Source organism: Polistes fuscatus, unplaced genomic scaffold (assembly GCF_010416935.1).
Source record: "Polistes fuscatus isolate 324 unplaced genomic scaffold, CU_Pfus_HIC Scaffold2, whole genome shotgun sequence".
Lineage (NCBI taxonomy): Eukaryota > Metazoa > Arthropoda > Insecta > Hymenoptera > Vespidae > Polistes > Polistes fuscatus.
Genome location: NW_025113096.1, coordinates 15,524,299 through 15,548,177, shown reverse-complemented (window position 1 = coordinate 15,548,177; position 23,879 = coordinate 15,524,299). Strand labels below are relative to the sequence as shown.

Below are 23,879 nucleotides of genomic sequence, written 5' to 3'. Positions count from 1 at the left end.
GTACGCACATATATAAATATGCATGTATTCGTGAAAATGTGCAAGGGATCAACGTACGATGTGGCGGAAAATATTACAACGAATTGACAGTTTTCCAATATCGTTATGCCGCCATATGCCTGTCGATTACGTTTTACGATAGAGGATTTGTATGGGAATATTGAGAGAGAGAGAGAGAGAAATAGAAAAAATAGCGGATAAGTAGCTCGTAAAAAACGTCAGAATATTAAAAATCTAACGTATTTGGTACCATATTTCTTTTAATTTAAATAATTGATTTGAAAATATTGTTTTCTTTTTTTTTTTCTTTTATAAAACAATCAATGAGACTCATGAAAAATTTATCAATCGATTCGATAAATTATAATACTTATTGTTAGTTAACTTTATATGAATTGAAATTCACGTAATCAACTGATTTTCTGATTGCATAGTCTGACATATTTCTGTAACACAACGTTTTCATAGAAGTCTCATAATGAATTATAGTAATCGATATCTCGTACTCGAATGAAACTATTCACCATTATAGAAATTATTATCGTTTCGTTTCGCTAATATTCTTTAGGATATCGTGCGTTTTTCCTTATTCGTTTTTGTTTCCTCTTTTTATTCTTTTTAAATAATTAATACAGCATGGTATGGGGTAAAATTTTCCACGTGAAATTTATTCGATATGAAAATTATTTGAATGGAGAGGTAAAGTTGAGGCGAATGAACTCTCTATTGGGAGAAAACGCTTTGCTAACAATTTAAATTCGGAATTAATCGAATGCATTTTCTACGTGCAAGTGTTCGAGTTTAATATGCATTTTTGTTTTTCTTTTTTGGTTTTTATAATATTTATATAATATTTAGCAATAAATACAGCATAGCTACTAGTACATATATATACTTTGAGAAATTTCGTTTCTCATATATTTTCACGTGCATATATTATAAATCTATGTACGCTTTATCATCTATCTTACTTTACGGAGTCCAATCTTCTTTGGCATCTTATAACAGGTAAACGTCATCTATTTCCGTCAAAGAACGCTTCATTGCGTGCTCTTGACCCTTTTTACGTTTATTCAATATACCCTGAATGATAGATTGTTCATAAAATTTCAATAAATTCTTTGTAATTGACGTAACGTTACGGTACAAAGGATGAGATAGTTGATGCATTTTTTAATTGCATTCCTTAATTTGAAAAATTCTTGAATATTATTAAAAAATAGTAACAAATTATGTGAAATAATAAATCAATGATTTAGATCAAATTAAATCTTAAATTAAATCAGATTTTATTTGTATCATTTAAACGACACGTTTTTTTTGAATCATACATATATATATATTTCTTTTTATTAATTTAGTAGTAAGAGCTTTTTGACCTCGATCATCTGTGATTGTTAGATTTGCTTTTACAATTAGGTTCAAGGACAAATAACCTGGTGAAAAAGAAAAGCGTTATACTCGCGATGACTTGCTTCCAGGGACGTATCGATCCGTGGTACGCAGTAATTAACCGGCTACGTTGCGGTACGAAGGATTCAGACGATTCTTCTGACTTTCGTAGAAAGTTTCTTCGATTTAAGCGAAAGCTCTTTCTGTGTCTCTCTCCCTCTCTCTTTTTCTTTTTTTCTCTTTTTCTCTTTTTCTCCTTCTCACCATTTCCTTCGTATTTATTACAACTTTTTAGCGCATTAAGCGAGATCAAAAATTGTTCGTGCAAATGTTTTTAAGATTTTTATTAAACTTTTGTAAATATTGACAACAATTTGACAACAATTTAAAGAAATTTTTTTTTTATTCGACATTGTCATAAAAATACATCTCCAATAAGTTGTTAACATTTGCAAATGATAACATAGTGTTTTACTTCTCATTTTTTTAAATCTTCAGCTTTCTAAAAACCATTTATCAATTTTTATTCCCATTAGCATTTGCAAATAAATAGTTTTTTTCTGTAGAATTATTAAAATAATAAATGAATATTAATGGATACGGTAAAGTAATATTTGCTATATTTTCTTACATAATTATTTAAATTATAATACAATTTAAATGATAGAATATATATAAGAGTCTTCCCTTAAAATCATCGGTTATGAAATTATTAAAGGAGTATAAATCAAATTTTGTTCAGAGTCTTAGAACTCTGACGTATTCCTAATATTTCTAAATAACTTTGACTTTCATTTAATTCTTTATGAAATAAAGATTTCTAAACAAAACATCCTGGTAAAGAATCGATTAAAATAAGTTCGACAAAAGTTCGGATTACAAATGATGATTCGTTTATTTTTGATCATGCAAATATATGAATGTTTCAATAGAGAGGATAAGCATTCACTCGTGTTTGGGTAGGTATCGTAACACTTTAATGGCTCCTTAATATTATCTACCTAACAAGTATATGGATATATGTAATAGGATAGATCGACAGGTTCGAATAGCCGTTTCGCTTGGTGTCTAATATAAAAGGAGTGAAAGGAATCAGCGTGTTGTGACGTAATTTCTCGTACGTTATTGCGAGTACAACGAATACTGTCGGTCAGTTTCGGTAGCAAGGATATTGCTGCCAATTCGAATGTATCGAGTGCGTGGAATAGAAAAATACTTTCACACGACCTGTATCTGCCTCTGTATCTTACGTATATACATTCCTTTTTTTTTCTTTAGTAGTACTTAATATAGCTCGTAATTATATATGTATATTACACATATATTTGCTAATCCTTTTTCTCTTCTTTTATTTTGTTCCCTTTAATACTTTCACGAAGATACAAAAACAAAAAAGAAAAAAGAAAAAGGAGAGAAGAAAGTATTTCTCTCGTTTCGATTGCCAGCAATATTCCCTTTTGATTAGGAATTTGAAATATTTTTGTTTGTATTTTTATGAAAAATATTCGACGCATTGCATTGATATTTTTTTTTCCCTCGATTGTGAAAAAATAAAAACAAAAACAAAAAGTAAACAGAATTTGCGAGAATAATGCTTTTGCGTTCATGAATTTTTCAATCCATCGAAGAAAGAAAAAAATTTCTTTCGTGATACCTATGCACGTGTACAACCTCGAATGATACTTCGACCACAACTTCGACTACAAGTTTGCGGTTTTAAAATCATCCAAGCAGTCATTTCACCACAGTCTCCTCCCATATACTTCCTATCTTCCCGTTTGCGTCAATGCCTGTTGACATGTATCATAGAATTGTTCAGTCAGATAAATTCCAACTCGATATCGTTATTATCACTATCATTACTTCATTTACTTCCTTTTGCTCCGATTTAGTTAATGGAAATACCGTAATATGAATCATAGTTGGAGGTCATTAGAAATTGTCTAAACCCATTTGACAATGATAAATTATTATAATATTTCTTTTTTACGTTTAATAATTATTCATCTTTTGTTTCTCCTGTTATTCAAATATTTCTTATTGTTAGTATTGGTTCGTTAATTGAATATATATTAAGTAAGAATAATATAAATTACGTGTTTGTTCAAATATTACATATCTATTATACTTTGAATATTGGACAATTTCTATTTGATATTTTATTAGATGAAAATTTTCTAACTCAAATTATACTCTTATCATTGGCCACAGAACGCTAAAACAAATGTATTTTAGTTTAAGCAATTGAAAATATTAGTAGAGTATGATATAATATTAGATATAATTTAAATGATTGTTAATTAATCGAAGGAAATGTATATTTTAGTCTAGAAGCACGAAGTATAAGTTTAACGTATTGTCCTTTTCAAAATTCACCGTTAGATTGGTTCATTGTTCTCTATAAATGTTTTTTCATTTTTATGTTGTTTATATGACTTTCCGTAAAAGGAAATTCTATTTATTGCGAGTATTATTTTTGTTATGCATACGTAGCCTTCGGAAAGTCATATAAACAACAATCAATAAAACCGAATTTCGCAGAGGACAATGAGCCAGTCTAACAGTGGATTTTGAAGAGGAATGTACTCCGAACTTATATTCCGTGTTTTTAGACTAAAATATACATTTTGTTCGATTAATTAACAATTATTCAAGGTATGCCGGACACTCTTATGTACTCTATTAATATTTTCGATTGTTTTAACTAAAATACATTTATTTTTTACATTCTTGACCAGTGATGGACTTTGAATTGAAAGTTTTTATCTAATAAAATATCAGATAGAAATTGTTTAATATTGATTAATTAAATGAATAGATATGTAATCTTCGAACAAAGGAAGACCAATTGTTAGATATGAAACAACTAGATACACTATTTTCGTATATGTTTAGCTCACTTGTTACAAATAATACTTTCAAGTTAAAATTCATAAAATATGTAATAAAGTTATACTAATGTATTTCTAAATTGTCTTCATCATAAACACACTATATCAATAATTTTCAAAAAATAATTTAGCATAACGATGTACGATTTTAAGGAACATTCACTAATAGATACATATGTACTTACATAACTGATATTTAAGTACTATTATTAAATTGTTAATTATGAATAATCATCATGATATGACTGACAATATTAATCATCATCATCATCATCATCATCATCATATCACTTTTCAAGGATGTTATACTGTCAGATTTGGTAATATAAAAGAAAAAAGAAAAAAAAGAAAAAAAAAAGGAGGAAGAGAAAGGAACAGTCAAGGTCGTGTCTAAACAAAGCTCGTGACATCAGACAAGGGGAGTACATATAACCTCGAGTGGCCCGCATCATAAGGCGCCATTGGTCTTACTAAGCTTCCAATGAATTTTGTCAAAAGATAAATTGGAATGGTAAAAAAAAGGCCGCCATAACCCAAAATTCGATATCTTCCCAGTCCTCAGTGAAAAGCAAAAAACTAACGTGAATTGCTGGTTTCATAGGTATGGCCAGTAGTGTATGCTTACTATATATATACACGTACATATATAACCAACTAAAAAGGGAAAAAAGGTTTCACACGAAGAAGTAATATACATTTACATATAGTTGAAGGCATTGAAAGGTGAAGGAAAGGAAGGCACACCCTAAAAGCGATTTGACTCACGAAATGGTAGGTAGGATAGCCGACACGCCCTTTTCTTCCTCCTATCTCGACCAGATGTTTCCTCGTTCAATGGTAATTTATACTTACATCTAACAAATAAACTGTGTAGATCACGTATAACGTTATCCCGTACAAATAATTCATTTATTTAAGTGGCAATTTAACAAAATGTCTAGGGGGTTCGTTCAAATCGTAGGCAAACGTTGGTCGTTACTAATTTCGTTGGTAAGTTTTTCTTTTTTTCTTTTTTCTTTTTCCTTAATTTTTCACATAAATTAAAATATTAAATTTCTCATTTCGAAAAATAGGATAGTTATTATAAAAAGTAATGATTTCATATGGATTATATTATATGACGATTTGTGTATGTGTGATCTAGATCATCGTTTACGTATTCACCCAAAATATTATATGTTATCATTTCTCAGAAATTTTAAATCGTTCCTTCTTTATATCGTCGAGACATAGCTAAAATAATTTTATGTAGGTCTCTCCGATATTTATCAGGATATTTATGTAATGCTCGAAGGAAGAAATCTTTTTTTTTTTCTAATTTATTTTCAAATATCTCTTTAACGTTTATCGAAAGAGATCCTATATGTTTGTGAGTATAAATTTTAAGGTTGCCTTTTATGGAACAGGATGGAAAGCAAGCGGCACATTCGATGAAATTTACATTTTCTACCTGAAGGGAAACGAGTTTCCACGACGATTGAATTGACGTAACAACACGCAAAATGTGTTGCTGCTAATTGTAAGTCACTCGGTCGATTTCTTATTTACTTACATCGAACGAATAACATTTTATAAAAGATCAGCTGTTGCGAGCAAATGAATCTTATCGATTTATAATAAATAGAAAGTTATTGGCGCATTTAAAAATAATAAAATGTCGTAGAAAAAGATATTCTACAAATAAATAATCGTTAAATATTAACATCCAGTTTTCTATCATCTTCTGTAGTAAAAGTAATAGAAAGTGACTGACAGGATAGAAAGTAATCGTTTAAAAATTCAAACATCGATTTTCAATAAAAAAAAAAGAATTAAAAATCACAAATTAAATTACAAAATCAATTATATATAGAGAGGAAATGATCGGAGAAATGTAACGTACGATGAGATATAACTTTTACTTGTATTAACACAAATTAAAATTATTATTTCATTTATTATATTTATAGTTTCATTTAGTTCATTTCATATAGTTCATTTAGATATATTATAGTCGAGTAACTATCTAAAACAAAATACAACTTGTTAGAATAGGTGTATTCTCTTTTGAGAATAGATAAGAACTGTATAACTTTGCAGGTAAGTGTATATACCTTTACATATATGTATTTACATATGTATGCGAATCGCTGACTTTTACAATAAAGATCATGGCAAATTCAAGATAACGAAAAGAAAAGGAGTTGTTTTTTTATTTTCTCTTCTTTATCGAGAAATAAAAATAAAAAAAGACTTGCATGTATAGTACATGTATATGTATATATATATATATAAATATATTTATATAGAAAGAATTTGGACGAAAGTAGGATCTTGTCTTGAAACAGAGAAAGACCATGGCCAACGTCGATAACAAAGGTAAATTGATTTTCGAAGCCTCGAATGGTAGAACACGTTCGTGTAGAAACGAAGACGATGTGTTTCTTCCATCTTTTTCTACCTTCCTATCTCCCTCTTTTTGTCTCTTTCTATATTTTTTTTTTTTGTAGGTCACAGCTCAGACGCTCGATGGCTCACTCAAGCACGTTAGTCACGATCTCGAATTAACGATTAGCGTGTTCGAGGCATCCTTAATGTAGTCGAACGATATCAGGAACGAAAAGTTTGCTAAAAAAGATAGTTGGACAGTTCGGACAAAATTTTTGTTTACTTCATATTATTATATCGATACGTACTCTTATGTCCCTCAACGATTGGTTTCGTTTACGAAAGGAAAAAACTATCCGCTTGCGATTTTTATACGCACGATGTTTTTTGTTTCCTATCTTTTTTTGTAATCTTAGGATAGGAAAAAAAACGAATAAAAAGGAAAAGAAGAAAATTTTAATTTTTTCTTTAATTTTTGTATTAATTTAATCCAGTTTCTTATTATTTATCGCGTAAATTTGACAATACGTTAGAAAATATAGAAATATTTAGTAACTTTTGATATTTAAGGATTACAACGAAGGAAGGACTAAATTTATCGAGATTATGTGGATTCGTGCCACGTGCAAGCACTAAGTTATATATACATAACATATTCTTGTAAAATATAGCAAATAATAAAATCGTCTCCACGAAGGAACGTTTATTTTCTTACAAGGCTAATGTAAACCCTTCTATGGCACGTAAAACAACAAAGTATCCGTACAAAGACGACCAACGGAGGATGTGGATGTTATAAATGAAGTTCAATTCTGAATACGGCTCTTCTCTTGACAATAATTGTAAAACTAGCAATCTTATTAATACGTTATCAACGTTTTACTTTAAATTTATTCAATTAACCGAGACGTAAAATTATTTCGAAAGATAAACATTTATTCTAACTAATATTCTTGTGTTTCGTTAAATGATTAAAATTGTTGGATTATTATATAAGAATCTTTTTTATCTTCAATTTAATAAATTAAATTTGTATATTATTTATTTTCTCGATATTAATTCCGAATAATTGTGATATTAATTAATTAGTAAGATTTAAATTAAGACAAAGAGGATCGATTCAATTCTTTTTTCTTACACTTTTATAATAATCGTTATGTTTAAAATTATATTTATTTTTCAATGTAAAAGAATGGGATGTTTATAATTAAATTTAACAATGACTAAAAATAACAAACATTCTATCCGTTTATAAATGGCGATTATGGATTATGATCATTAGATTTGGAGAAGCTGGGTCGCGTACAAAAGTTCTTGCAAAATTTTGGCAAATCCTACTAGTTTTCATCCTGACGGGCTATTTGTTCGCGGAAATTTTAAACATTTTCGAATGTCACAGGATTACGCACCGCTTCATGACAGTTGCCAAACAAGAGACACTCTTTTAAAGTAATGATATTAAAGGTATCTACTTTAAGAAATACTTTCCACTTTTTTATGATCATTTTATACTATTGTTTTATTCTTAATAAAATCCAACAATTTCTATAATTTAACTATAACAAAATTCATCTCGAAATAAATTACTTTAACATCTCAATTTCCTTCGTAACTTTCTATTACGTTGATCTTCGATATTTCTTTTTATATTTTAAGTAATAAAAAAAGGTAAAAGAAAATCAATGAATTTTGTTATCGGTCTAATAAATTTTTACGGATTTTTTTTTATTATTATTACGAATTAGATTTATAGCAGGATAGATTATTTCTTATATTTTTTTCATTTTCTTTCTTGAACAATATCATTTCTTCATAAATTTATTGAAATTTAATAGAATCGAAATATTTTATAGAACTTGTGATGCTTGTCAAATTGATAACTTATTTTTCTCACATTTTTATTGATCCTAGAATAAAGCATTGAGAGAAATATGTCGAGCAACTAGTCTCTATGAGTTCGTTTAGTTGTCATCTATACATTTACATTCATAGATAGAAGAGAAAAAGAGAGAAAGAGAGAGAGAAAATTAGCCTGATTATACGGTTAGGCCGATCGTCCCGGTGATTTTCTTGCGGTGTGTTAACTTCCGAGAAGGATGAGTAGTTATCGGGACGAGCAAAAGCGTCGGTGGTTGTTGCTAATAAAAGCCACCTTTCGCATACTCTTCTCGCTTATCCATCTGCGCTTTTAATCTGCAGTTTATTCAGTAAACTCGGCAGGTGTCTAGAGCCGATATAGTATATAAGAAAAGATGGAAGATAACGAATCCGATTAAGATGATATTTTACGAAGTTGAAAATCATCTTGTCCGGGAAGATTTTTTGTTCTCTTTCATTTTCTCCAAGATTTAATCTTTAACCCTTTTACGTTGTCGAAAAATTAAAGCATACTAATGTTCAATTTTAATTTCATGATCAATGCAACACGCCGTGCACCAATTTAATTTTCCATTAATGATAATTAATCGAAAATAATTATAAAAAAAAACAACGTAAAACGTTATTGTTTTATATTTACTTTATCATAACCAACGTTATCGCGTATAGATAATTGAACAAAAAGAAAAATTGTATATATATATATATCTATTATAAATTGTATTCTGAAAATTTAACGTTGTAATTCGATAAATCAAATTTTTCTTCGATCGTCGCGATTTTATATTAATAAATAAATGACGAAAAAAAAAGAAAAAAAAATGATTTAACTTGTTAAAGTAGAAGATTATTATTATTATTTGCTAAGTTTAATAACTTTTATAAGTTATAACGAAAGAGAAAGAAAATCTCTTTTAAGAAGCTTTTCATTGTTTCGCTTCTGAGTAGTTTGATTTTCGCGAAGTTTGGCACGATTCGGTAAGAAAACAACGTATATAATACTTGATTCACGTTATACGTTTTTTAGAATCGGTGCCAAGGTAGCGGAAGCTGTAGGAAAGCTATACAGACCGTGTATTCGCGTCCGCCGGGATTCTAATGACGATTATCGTTGAAATAAGCTTGAATCCTCCCTCCACGTTTAAACAAACGCGTCATCGAGTTGTGTATTTAAAAATACACGTTGTGACGATTCTCTTAAAACAGAAAGAGAAAGATAGTAGATACATTGGCGGATGGCGCTGGAAGGGGTGAGTAGGAGGGGGGGAACCGGTGAAAGTTCAAATTTCTTCGTTCTTTGTTGTGTCCCGCGTAACACGCGTTCCGTGCTGATTCAGAGATGAATTCTCGAGGACAACGTTTTCGAGACACTTTTAAAGAAATTCCTTTGAAATTTTCCGCCAGTGTTAATAAATCTTCGAGATATTATTATTTCTTATGAGTTACGATTTATTTATTTATTTGTTATAGCAACACGTCGTCTTCTACGCGACATAGGTAAATGATTCCGCAAAAAAGGAAAAAATAAATATAATCGTTTTAATCATTCGTCTTGAAATTATTTTTTTGTTCGTAGAAATTTTATAAGATAATTTAGAATATAAATGAAATCGTATTATTAAATAAAATTCAATATAAAGGTATGAGATACACGCAGAGAAATATTGGAAAGCCATTAACGTCACGGTAAGATAAAAATTTTGTATATATATGTGTAATATATGTACACACATGTGTTATGTATATATAAATACGACAAGATATATCGATACGTATTCCGTATAAAAATCTCTTAGATTACATCGTATCTATATTTATTAACTAATCAAAGATCAACGAATGAGTAATCAAATATACTTTACGATTCATTGGTTTTAATCGTTAGTAAGAAAAATTCGATATTATATTAATAAGAATTTTTGTAAGTATTATAATACTTTTTGAATAATTTTTCTACAATATATAATGAAACTAATCTATATATATAGGTTGCGTCGAAATTTACAAACAACAACGTTACGATATATGCATCAATATGTTTGTATGCGTTACATGTGTAAGACGTACCGATGTGAATCAACTTTCCACGTTCTAGATGTTTCACTCTTCACGTTCTAATTAAACGATGCATCGAACGGCTTCCGCTTCTACGTCAAAGCGTCGCCTTTGTTGAATATTTTTCATCGCAAAATAAAAATATAATATCGATTAATTAAATACATGAAAATGAAATCAATATACAGAGTATAAACGTTTATCGTGGATCAACAAGAGTCCCCAATAAGGTCATTTATTCTATTTTTCTTTTGTTCTTTGAATTAATGATTATTTCAAATCAATTTGATCACTTGATAATTCGTAACAAGTTGTAAATAATACACACGTTATAAATATAATAAGTTTAAAATATGAAAAGAGAAAGAGAAAATGAATATTATATATTATTATTTATTCGTTTTTCTTTTTTTATCGTATACATAATTCTTGATTAGATGTTGTACGATAATTATCTCAGCCTCTCTCACTTTTTATCTTTAGATCTTTTTAATTAATTAAATAATTACTTCGTCATCGTAAGATCGTTATATTTATGATATAGATATTTTTCTTTTATTTTTTTTCTCTTTCTTTAAATAAACTTTAATAAGTTCGTTCGGAGTTTGGAGAAACACGATCGGTGGCAAAAGTTTATCACGGGTGCGCTTATCGTATATATTTTCCCTCGAACAAGATTTTGAGAATGCGTAGGACGTGACTCACGAGAATAGTTGTGGATACAAGAATGAACCAAGGATTTTCGTTGGAAACACGCTATCTTGAGTTGCTTCTTGCTCGTCTTTCACTTCCAGGTTGATTAAAGTAAACGTTAGACATAACAGTTCGACACGACATAAGCGTTCTACGAAAAGAGCATGCATGCATCATCATCGTCATTTTGCAACGGCTACTCTTTGTCTACACAATAACCACAATGGTGTGTGTGTGTTTGTATGAAATAATAAAGTATGTAATAAAAAAAGCAAGAAAGAAAGAAAGAAAAAGGAAACAAAAGAAAAGGGAAAAACATCGAGGACCTTCGTGTTTCTCGATGAAATTGCAACGGACGTTTGTATCATCATACGTTATCGAAGCTTTGATTATCAACTCTCATCCCTTCATTTGAAATTATTCCTATTAATGTGCCGTTAATTTTATATTTTTTCTTTTCCTTTCAACGATTCTTCTATTACATTACTATTGATTCCATTTTTCAATAATTTGCATCGAGTTTGTTATCTTTTTAACTATCTTTTTATTCGATCGTCGTACTTTTAATTAATGAATAACAATTATTCGTAATATTTCCCGCCGTTCGATTATTTCGATAATTTGATTATAATTTATCGATTTCGTTTTTTCAATCATTTACACCTCGATATTGATTATTTTTGTTATTTTTATATATATGTAATATTATTGTGTTATACTTTTGTGTTTTAATTAAAAATCGATTAGCTATATTTTCGTATCGGAAATATGAAATAAGAGATAGGGAAAATCAAATTCGAACTAAACGGTTCTACTTTCACGAATCGATACATCGAATTTTTCGTTCCGCAGGATTTTACGAAAGCGTCCGACTTTTCTCGTTACGGACTATCGAGAAAATCTAGTTAGTTTTGCATGATTCTCTGCGGGATTCAGAGATTTCAAAAAATATTTGCATTTCGAATATTTCAATATACAGGGTGTCCTAACTGAACAATTCCACCTAAATATGTATTATTTGTTTTGAATAATATGAAAACTGTTTAAGAAATACTTTGGTTTCAAAAAAAAGTATATATCACAGTTAACAAATTTTTTTGTAAGATCATTTCCTATGGATTTTTTCAAGCTCGTCCTTATTTTTTATCCTATAAACGTGTATTTTTTTAAATATTGTTTCAATTTACTATTTCTCTTGAAACTAATCGAAGTATGTTTTAAATATTTTTTACATCCTTAAAAGCAAAGAAAATATTTAGGCGGTCTCTTTCAGCTGGAACACCCTGTGTATATATCATCTGGTATATCGAAAACGAACCAATGCTGTTGTATTTCGCTTATCACGTTTATTTTTAAAAGTTTAAACATTCTCATGAATTTGTAAATAGGAATACTAACATTAACGATATAATTACCAAAATTTTAAGTAAATAATGAATTATAAAAATAATATTGAATATTTGATAAGTAAATATCGATACATTTTGACATTCATATATTATATTCATATATACAACATAATATATATTATTTATAGTTAAATAAATCAGCAACGATGTAGAAATTTTGTATTTTACCATGAAGCAATACGGCTAACATAAGCCGGAAATTCGATACCACGCTGGGTTTGTAACTTTAAGCTAGGTGCTATGTTTATGATATGTATTCGCACATGATTTATAGAGAAAATTGCTAAGCAGCTCGTGACATACATATATTCAAACTATATGGTTATCATCTTTACAATATCCTTTTTTTTCATTGGATGTGTACATATATATATTACTTTTTAACATGTATATATATTTCATAAAAAAATATATTTAAATATCTATTAAACTGATTCATTTTTATATATTTTATATATATTTTTTTCTCTGTAATTTTTATTTTTTATTTAAATTTTCACTCGTAACGCGCCACAATCAATCTTTAGCCACTCACGCGTTTAGGCTGGAAAATTCAACAATTTGAGTCCGGTTTATCGTATCTCTCGATAAAACGATGTTCTAGCGTAGACATTTAATTAAATAAGAGCCGTGACTGCTCTCGTTTATATCGTGGCCTCGTGAAGTAACTCTCACGATCCAACTGCACCGACCAACGGCCTGGAATTCGTCTGAATTGAAGTACAAAGAGAGCGCGAGAGAAGTCGAGCGTGTTCGTGATCACCAAAGACAGTTGCGAGAAATTCTCCATAAGATCTCTTCTTCATTTTTTTGTTGCATTTACTCGGACCACTTTACTTAATCCGAAGAAAATAAAAAGAAAAGAAAAGAAACAAAAAACAAAGTTTATTTAACTCCGTAATGCGTGAGAATATTTCTATTATTCGCTAGAAGTACTATTAAAATACGTATGAGTTTCAACTTGCTCATGTTTCAATTTCTTATTCTTCAATACAATTAATTTTAATATGCCGTTTTAAAATTAATGAAATTTGATTTAATCGCTAATTCCTATTTATCACAATTATTGTATATTATTTTTTAAATGACAGATTTGGCTAATTTGTCAGCAAGTTCACGTGGCATTTGAAGAACACCTAATTGATCAAGTCGAAACTAAAAATAAGAATAGTTTAATCTTCGTATTACAGTCGAACTGATGTAAGATGTTTGTAGATTTTGAACTCGTTCAAAATGCAGGACCGAATTAATCAACCGGATGCATTCTAAACATATAATAGGGTTGCAAGTTTCTCGTATATTTAATGCAAATATCGTTTATTCATCTACGTCATGTCGATATATGTATAAATTATCGTTCATTTCATCGTGTTGATCTTCTTCTTTAGATGAAGAGTCGATAAGTATATACCTATATATATACTTATATACATATATACATATGTATGGTCGAGTTCTACATGACGTTATCGTAACAAATCGCATAGCCATGCGATTACGTGGATCATGGCTAAGTCATATATCGTGTATGCGATTTTCTACATAGCATGTTCCAAAGGTGATTTCACTAACATAAGTATGATTTTTATGTGTATCGCGCGTTATGATTTTTGCATGAAATTTATTAAGAAAGTTTCTTCGTTCGATAACTTCGTGCATTCAAAATTGTACACACATAGTATATATTGTGGTAAATAAATGTACTTAACATTTTTTTTCCAAAAATATATATTATACATAACATTATAGACGGTTAATTTGTTTTAAACAAATCAGTAATAAATAATTTAACAAAATTTACGACGAATCCTTTTAGTATTGTCCGAATAATTGGTAATTTATTTTGATATATAGCAGATAGGTCTTATAAAATAAAATAAAAAATAAGAAAAAAATATATAAAAGTGGAGTGACATCGAGGAGGAAAAGTTTCGTGATCCGAGGACCGTTTTAAAAGGGTGAATGAAGAGTCTTAGGTTGTATCGACAAAAGTCGTGCCACTCCGCCGGTATTCTTCTTTCTCGTCACCCTCTCTCATCTATTATACTTCATACGGTTCTACGTGACTGTTTATCTATCCGCAATGTTAAGCTCGTACCCTTCGGTTTTCTATCGTCGTCGGGGGCTTGATATTTTTCTCATTCTTGCTATTTCTCAACCTCGAGGGCCGCCCGATGAAAAACATCTGCATCCATGCAGGATGATCGTAGAGATTCGTACGAACGAATGGATGGACAGACCCTACTCCTTCCAACCGAAAATAGAAACTATTATGGCAGAGCATCTGCCATCGACAGAGTTTTAGAGGGTGCAAGAAAAAGAGAGGGAAAAAGGGCCGTTCAACGAAACACCAAATGACGCATGTGCTACCTCCTTTCTTACCAAAGAAAAATAATTCTCGATTAAATTTAATAATAGTTATATAAGTTTTATAATTATAATTTAACATCAATATTTGTTTTCATTGTGTATGATATATACATAATACAATAGTTTTGATATTATATAAATGTTTTTATTATAGTTAAAATAGGTATTTTAAATTTCATTACATAATTAATTAGAGTATTATGACTTTACATTCCTTTTTTCTTTTGCTGTTTTTCTGAAATATTGTATATGCGGAGGTATATCTTTAATATATTAAAATAATTGTTGATAATTTTGACGTTAAATATAATAAAATTTGTGTTTTCACGATAGGTATATTAGGGTATATTATTTAGGTATACAGGATTATTTATTTTATTATAATTTCATTATAATAACAATCTTATTTATATATATATTACATTTAAAAATTGTATAGCTATCTAATATATGTAATGTTTCTTAACTTGATATTCTAAACGTATTATTAGAAAAATATTATTACATAGAATGTAAACATTAAAAAATCAAACACGTTTAATTTCAATACACATGTTCCGAGCGGAAATCAGACATTTGGCTTCATCTTACACGTCGACTCATTTCCATCTTGCTTGTATTTATGAGAATGGATTGTATCATGTTATATGTCGGTAGTTAATACAACGGACGGTTTTCCAAGCACGTAATACGTACTTTATTAAAGGGAACTGATCGATACTCTACTATGTTCGTATTGCATGCAGGTAAACCGTTACCCGATCGCGATCGATGTCTCGGTATGTGCAACATAGTTTCATTTGCATAGTACTGCAACGTGTTCGTATTTTCATACGAGTTGTCGTTGTTGTCGTATCATCATTTGACTATAGGCGTTGACTATCGAAACGGAAGGATGGAAAAAGAGATATAACAGGAAGTGGAGACGGAACTTGTAAACTCAAACGAAAAGCTTCGAAGATCTCATTCAATTAAATTCCATTTCGTTTAGTAATTAATTCGAACATACTAACATCATTATTTTACCCACAAATAGTTTGTCTTGTTGATGTTTCAAAAGTATTTTTATTTTTATTTTTATTTTTATAATTATTATTATTATTATATCTTATCAAGTCGTTAGTTTTACATAGAAAGAGGAAATCATTTGATTCTTTCATTTAAATACTTAGATTATCAAGCTACGTAGTAATACCACATAGAAATTCATTCATCTGGCGCCCAGCACGCGTACGCTTGTGAACGTGTATCGTAAAAAGTCCATAAAAGGTAACGTGCGGAGAGGAAAGGGAGGTGTATCATTCACGAGCTGTCCTTATCTGTAAGGCTGACTACTACAAACCTCGTTAGGATACGATAAACACCGGAAGCTAAACAGATCTGTCTGTGTAGGCCATGGATTCTCGTCACGTATTCTACATACATCTTTCCGTTAAGCTGTTACATACATGCGTGGTTCATAGGATGCAGAATATTTATAGAATATTTGATTTTTAAATTGTTTTAGGAAATTGTATTTTCGAGAAACAATGATATATATATATATATATATATAATTTCATTGGTTTATATAAATATTTAATTAAAAAATTATATAATGAAAATTATATTATACATTTATGGACAGATATTTTTATAGAGAAACACAATAATCATAATTATTTATAATAAATTTGTAATGACAACAATATTAAATATGCGATGTTAAAAAGTTTCAAAACGTATTAATAAATTGATCGTAGTTTAATATAGTATATATTATATATGTGCAACTTGTGTGGTATTTCGTTATCAAAAATTACGACAATATATAAAGATCTCATTATATCAGCGACAATATTTACTTAACATTGTAACAGGCATAATACTTTTTTGCTAAAAATTTTGGAAAAAAATAAAATCAAACATTAAAGTATCAAGATAGTGTATCAGAATGGAATTTTCTATTGTTTGGAGAATCTTATCTTTTCTCTTGGCACGAAACCAAACGTTCTCCAGCTTACATGTAATACAAATAGTGCCTTAACATGTCCCCATTCTGCATGCACAGGTAACCACCTCTTTCACGCGGATCATCATGCGTGTAATTCAATTTCAAAAGGCATTGGAGCGACCATATCTTTCCATACTTTAACCTGGAACACATCAGGTTAATAGATGACATCTTCACCTCGTTGTTCACAATACACATTATGCAGTAGGTAACAACATATGTAGAACATACAAGACCTCTTCTCTCTCTCTCTCTCTCTCTCTCTTTCTTTCTTCCTTATAAGTAATATACGATCGAACATGCTTTCTTTCTGGTCTTATCGTAGAAGCACAGTCAAGAAGACTTCAAAGTGATGAAAATCGATTATATCGAAAGGCGAACGCGCCAAGTCTGTTGCTTCATTTTCCAAATCGGTTGTCAACGAGGTTCCTTGAATTAGTTTGAAATTCATTTGTATTTTAATCAAATCAGGAAGTTTAAATACATAAACGTATTACGAACGGTTTAATGGATCGCGACTTTAAATTTGTAATAAAATTTAAATAAATACCGTGTTTCATTTATTATTTAAACCAGTATCAAATTGACTATTATTTATACTTAATAGTAAAAAATATAACTCTTGTTAAAGATTTCATTTGATTTGTTACGTTATAAATAGTTATATATTAACTCTGCTGGTAGATTTAATGTTAAAGGTCTTATCATAAGTGGAAAATGTATTCTTCCGGAAATACAGAGATAGTATTAAAATACAAGTAATGTATTCTTTATTAAACATTATTAATGTTTTTAATTGGAAGAATTATTATAATAAAAACAGGCAACATTATAATTAAATTATATCGAATTAAATCGTAATGCCAGGGACAACTATCTGTAGATATTGTAATCGAAAAAAAACTGGTGTGTGTACTTATGTACGCACGTAAGAAGTTATACTTCTTTGCCGTACCAAAACGAATATAACCTCAGTAACCTCAAAAATAACTTCAAAGAAAAAAAATAACTTAAAAAAAAATAATTATTATTATATATATATAAGAAAGAATAAAAAAAAAAAAGAAAATATCAAAATATAGATATCAGTCCACACTAAATATAAGAGAGATATATCGAATTACTTCACGTGTCAGCAGCCATGGCGTGGTTACAGCATTAGTTCTCGCTTTGATCATTTAAGTAAAGCAGCGCTGAGTACGATTAGTATTTGGATGGGTGACCCGCTTGAGAAAAAAAGGGGAAGAAGAAAAGAAGACAACTTCATACCGTATACTTGAAATCGCATTGCCGCGCGTCGTAAATACCGACAAACTTCATGGTGTCGTTTTTCCAAACGCTCGGAACAAAATCACTTCCCATTACATTTTCCCCAACGCGCCAAAAGATGTATAACTTCAAAAAACATTTTTTATGCATTCACGTGACATTGTTTAATTATTTTTCCGATGATATGTGAATGACATTGTTAAAAAAAAATTGATCGATTATTATCTGTCTGTGTCTATAAATAAAAATGTTATTACAAATGGTGGTGTATGCTTATATGTATCTCGTGTGTGGTCGTTGTCCTCGTTATCGAAGAAAAGGAAGAAACTCCTACGTTCGTGCGTAAGATACGACGTTGTTTCAGAATTTCTTTGGTATGCGGCAGAAGGTCAAGGATCGTCTAGCCTAGCATGCCCAGAGTTCAGCCGGTTATTCGCAACTTTTCATGGAAGATTCGAAGTATCTTTTCAACATTCGTATTCCGATAACATTTATATGAATAATTAAATACATATATTTGTGTTTATTCAATATATTTCCTTCATTTAAATACACACCATTATTATTCTGCAAGCTACGAGTTAACGCAATTTTTAGCTTAAGGGGGAAAAAAAGGAAAGAAATAAAGAAAGAAAGAAAGAAAAATAACTTCCAAAAAACAAAATGGGGTCAAATGCCTGCATAAAAGCTACGTCATAAAATTCCGATCGATCCTAAACTCAACAAACAAACGACGCTTGATTTACCGATAAAATAATCTCCACAAATCAATTCGATCTATTTTATTATTTTTAAATTGCAATAACACAACGAGTAATCCTAACATTATTGATCCTAATATACAGATTTGTACATTAAACTTTGGAAGATCTATCTTGTTATTACGTCAGACGAATTATCGTCATTTTTTTTAACAGATAACAAGTTAGTTGGATATAACAAGATCATAGATCTTTCTATATCCTTTCCTATGACATTTTGAGCGTGAATAGATCTAAGAAATAGCACTGAAACCATCGAAACATTCAATACTTTAAGAAACTCTATTATACGTGGAAAAAAGGATTGAAGAATCTAAGAGTATTTAGGTAGCCATCTTTCTTGAGGTTGATCGTCCAAGTGCTCTCCTAGGCTAGCACCTTGTGTATACGAGAGGAGGTCAAGGATTCGTGACACGTTTTTTCATCCGCGATTCCACATTCCATACTGCACACACTGTTGGCCGTTACATCGTAACGGCCTTCCTCGTTGCTCAACTATGGCCGCATTTCAGCTAATACACTTGACGAGTGTCTCCTTGTTATACTTGAAACTATGTGATAAGTAATATGTATATATGCATATACTTCATTATCTCCTTGTTTAATCTTTATTATATAATATCGAATAAAATTATAAAATGCCAATTAATTGTTATGGAGAAATCAGAAGATAGATTGACATAGTGAAATTATTTGGACACTGTGTATATGTAGCTCGATCATTGCTACACATTCTAAGTTTACTTTTTATCTTTTTTTTTGTTTTCTTTTTTATTTACTATGACAGAGCATACACAGGCGTACGTTTTATCGTAACAATAATATAGTCATTTTTTAATATTTAAGAAAGTAATGTAAATATTTGTTATGACATTTTTTAATCAACACGGAAATGTTGTATAAATTTTGTTATGTTAGATTAGTTTGACTTTTACACTTTAAAATCGGAAAAGATCGAGGGAGAGAGAGAGAGAGAAAGGGAAAGAGGATAAAATCTAAATAGTCCTTCGTAATTATTCGAAGATAGACAAAAAGAGAAGGTAAAAAGAAGAAGGAAAATCGTTATTGCAGGTTGAAGGTCGTAGTATGACTATTTTCTCGACTAATCGAATATCGCCAGACGTACTGATTCTCCGTAATACCATTGAACTATATTTAACCGTTCAATATGTAATCAATGTTCGATAATAAGCTAGGGCGCTATAGAACGTTGCGGTTTTGGTATTATCATTGACTCCAATGATACTGCTTCATTACTAATCCAAAGTTATTAACGCATCTCGACGACGCTATCCCGTATAATAGCAAACCTAATGTAATTCAATTGTAATTAAATTTGGTTGGCGCGTAATACAGCTCGATAGTAATTAGAAGTGACATTGATTGAACAATCGATATTTCTCTCACGATAATCCCGTCGTATGACTACAACATTTCCTTCCTTTCACGCGAATTTAATCAACCGTTTCTATTGTTTCTTCTTCTTCTCTCTCTCTCTCTTTTTCCTTTTTTTTTTATATTAAAGATATGTAAATTATAAGTATTACATTCTTAAGAATTTTATTACAATTCATTAACTATTCGGAATAAATGATGCAAGATGCATTTCACATAAAATTATAAAACGAGAAATTTTATCGATTCCGAGAATGCTAGAATGATCGTACAACATAACAACGTAAATATTCAACGACTACGAAACGTCCCTATCACAGTGTGGTGACTTAACGACTTTTGCACTTCGTGCTCTCTAAATATGACTAATATCTTCCGAGGTAGAACTGTAGACAAAAAAGTACCGGAAATTCGAAATCACCCATTACGTGTTTGTTCTAAATTCGTTGACATGACACATCAATCGTAATAAGAAAAATAAAGAAGCAAAATAGGGGACGCATTTTATTTTCTAAAGCGATAATAAATACTGGCGTATATAATTAATTTCTCGTTACTGTTATACGAAAAAACAAGTTTGTACAACAATTTTAGAATTTTCTTGACTCAAATTGTCATAGCTTATCGTGTACCGTTGGAATACACCAAGAAGGAAAATAAATAATTTTATTATTCGCTCGATCATAACAAAATTCTTAGAGAAACGTTTGAAGATTCCGAGGGTCGTCGACAAACATTAAGCGTGCAAATTCTCGTAGGCGCAGTTTGCTTTTATAGACAGGTAGAAAGCGTGTAAAATTACAGGAAGCATCAACGACTGACTGGTTTTATTAGAGAGAGAGAGAGAGAGAGAAAATATGATGAGAGGGGGAGGGACGTTCATAGTCAGTCGACTTCTCCAAAAAAAAAAAAACAAGAAGAAGAAAAATAATTTCAACATCCGCATCTCTCTCTCTCTCTCTTTCTCTTTATGCATCATGCAAATTTAGCATTGTTATTCCGTAAACTAAACCAACCTCTACACAGTCGAAATTGCATAATAGCAAGTTAACGAGCCATAAAGAAGAAGCAAATATACGAAGCGGTATATAAGAATTCTTTGTTGTGTCTTTCTTATCTATTGACAATTACTGCAACGACAAGTATTAGCAAGGATTATTATTGTTCGCTCTACGTATTTGCAATCGACGTAATTTATTTCTTTTCCTTACGAGTAGAAATTTTTAAATAGGTCCAAACGATAACCAACTGTACCGTTCGGTTAGTTTTGTACGTAAGAGTTGAATTAAATCGACGATATTTTTCATTCTTATCTCGTGTATATAATCTTAGGTATTAATTACGATAAATCTTCTTATGCATGATTTCATTTTATAATGTAAATGTATTTGCATAATAAATCATGAAAATTTTGAATCATTTCTATAATAAAATACGAACAATAACAAATAAAATTTGTAATCGTGTACACATGTATTTATATTTTATCGTTTACGTGAGTCGAAAAAAATATGCTTAAAATCAGACTCTTAAAAAAAGAAAGAAGAAGAACATATTCGGCGATAGTTGTTTTGCGACTTAAAAAGAAACTGATGGTCATAAAAATCGGCGCAAACCAATATCATTGCTTGCGACGTACGTATGTGACACCTGCGTGATTTCATGGATGTATATTTATATACATATTTATGAGTGTGTGCATATCGCGTACTTTCTAGTTAATTATCGTAACGTGTATCGCCGTAAGCGAACAGCTGTTTGGCGTATACCTGGCGTATATCAACGCACGTGGAATTGTAAAATTGTTCTATATACTATTTGTTTTTATCAAATATTTTAAGTATAATTGTATTCTCATTTGTCATCAAATTATAGTGTACTTTTGAAAAAATATTTTTCTCTCTCTTCGATGATAATGTTTTATTTCATTTTATTTCATCGAAATAACCCATAAAAATATCTTTCACTTCGATAAAAATTCTAACGGGTTAAGAGAAATAAAATTAAATCAGAGAGAGAGAGAGAGAGAGAAAAAGATGCGGGTATGAAAGGCGGGAAGGCAAAAGTGCGTGCTAAAAAGTCAGATCGTTTCGAAACAAAGAACTCTATAAATTTCTCATCGACGACGCTTTATCAGAATCGTGAACATTTTTGGAAATGAACTTGCGAAAACTAAAACTAAAAATACATTTACATTGTGCGATGAAAATAGAACAATTTTATATTATATGCAAAAATAAAAGGATCCATTTTGCATGATCGAAAAAGAATCGAAAGAAAACATGTGTTCGAAGATCTGTGGTCAAACAAAATTCAAAATTAATGAAGTTTTGTAACGAAACATAACCTGCTAACGCGGAAGATGATAAATAGTTTTTTTTTTTTTTTAAAGAGAGAGGGAGAAAAGAGAAACGAAGTAAAATAGTTATAAGATGCGAGAGAGTTTGTCTTGCGGGCATCGGCATCTTCTTCTTCTTCTTTTTCTCCTTTACCCCTCTTCCACCGTTCTTTTGCCGCCATCTTCCAAAACTATACTTTCGATCAGAGTTAGCGGGGAATGTGAGTGGAGTGTAAACGCGGCATAAGGCAGCACGAAGCTTTCGGTTCGTGTTCGGTACAGCTGCACTCGTCGCACAACGCGACCTTTCCCGTACAAACACCCAGCGAGAAACGTTGCCAACATTAAGCGAATCGAGAAAGAATGTAGAAAAGAGATAGAAACAGAAAGATAGAACGAGTATACCCAATTGCGTACGCCCCACGCGAAAAACGGGCGGACGAAGCCCTGCCGTGGACCACCCACGCGTCGTTGTTACACCTACACATACGTCTATTCCGATTCGATATGTATTCTCTGAGCGTATTCTACTCTAAGCGTGTCTACTATGTGATTTTTCAATCCTCTCATAGATCGGAATGAAATGCAATACGTTCACATATGTGACGTCCCATGCGATCGCTCTCCTACCGTTTTGCATTCTCGTTGTTATCTCGTTAGCTAGCATCGGTACAAGGCATTAACGTGTCTCCAGGAACGTAACGCTGTTATATTTATTTTCTCGAAAACAGCTCGGCTTTATCTTTCTATCTCTATTCTTTAAAAAAAAAAAGAAAAAAAAACAAAAAGAATAAACTTCGTCAAAAAATCTTACCAAAAGTATTATTTCTTTATTATAAGAATGAATTTCATAATCAATAAATAACTTTCCCGATAATGATGATAAATTATTAAACAAATATTTACGAATTGGTTATCAGTTTGAAATCATATCGAAGAAGATTCGAGAAAAGAAAAGTGCAGGGCGAAACAAAAGACGACAATTGACTGACTGACTGACTCGACTGACTGATAGGCTAGTGGAGAAAAAGATAATTGAATCGGGTATCAGACTCGACACGTACGGCC

At 30.4% G+C, this 23,879-nt stretch overlaps 1 long non-coding RNA gene across 1 annotated transcript; it reads right to left on the bottom strand.

The window, feature by feature from the left end:
• Positions 1 to 16,976: 16,976 nt before the first annotated feature.
• LOC122516908 lies at positions 16,977 to 18,211 on the bottom strand. The gene is made up of 3 exons (XR_006303689.1): positions 18,173 to 18,211; positions 17,280 to 17,477; positions 16,977 to 17,190 (listed from the first exon to the last, which is right to left on the bottom strand). It is a non-coding gene; the product is annotated as an uncharacterized LOC122516908 (long non-coding RNA).
• Positions 18,212 to 23,879: the final 5,668 nt, after the last annotated feature.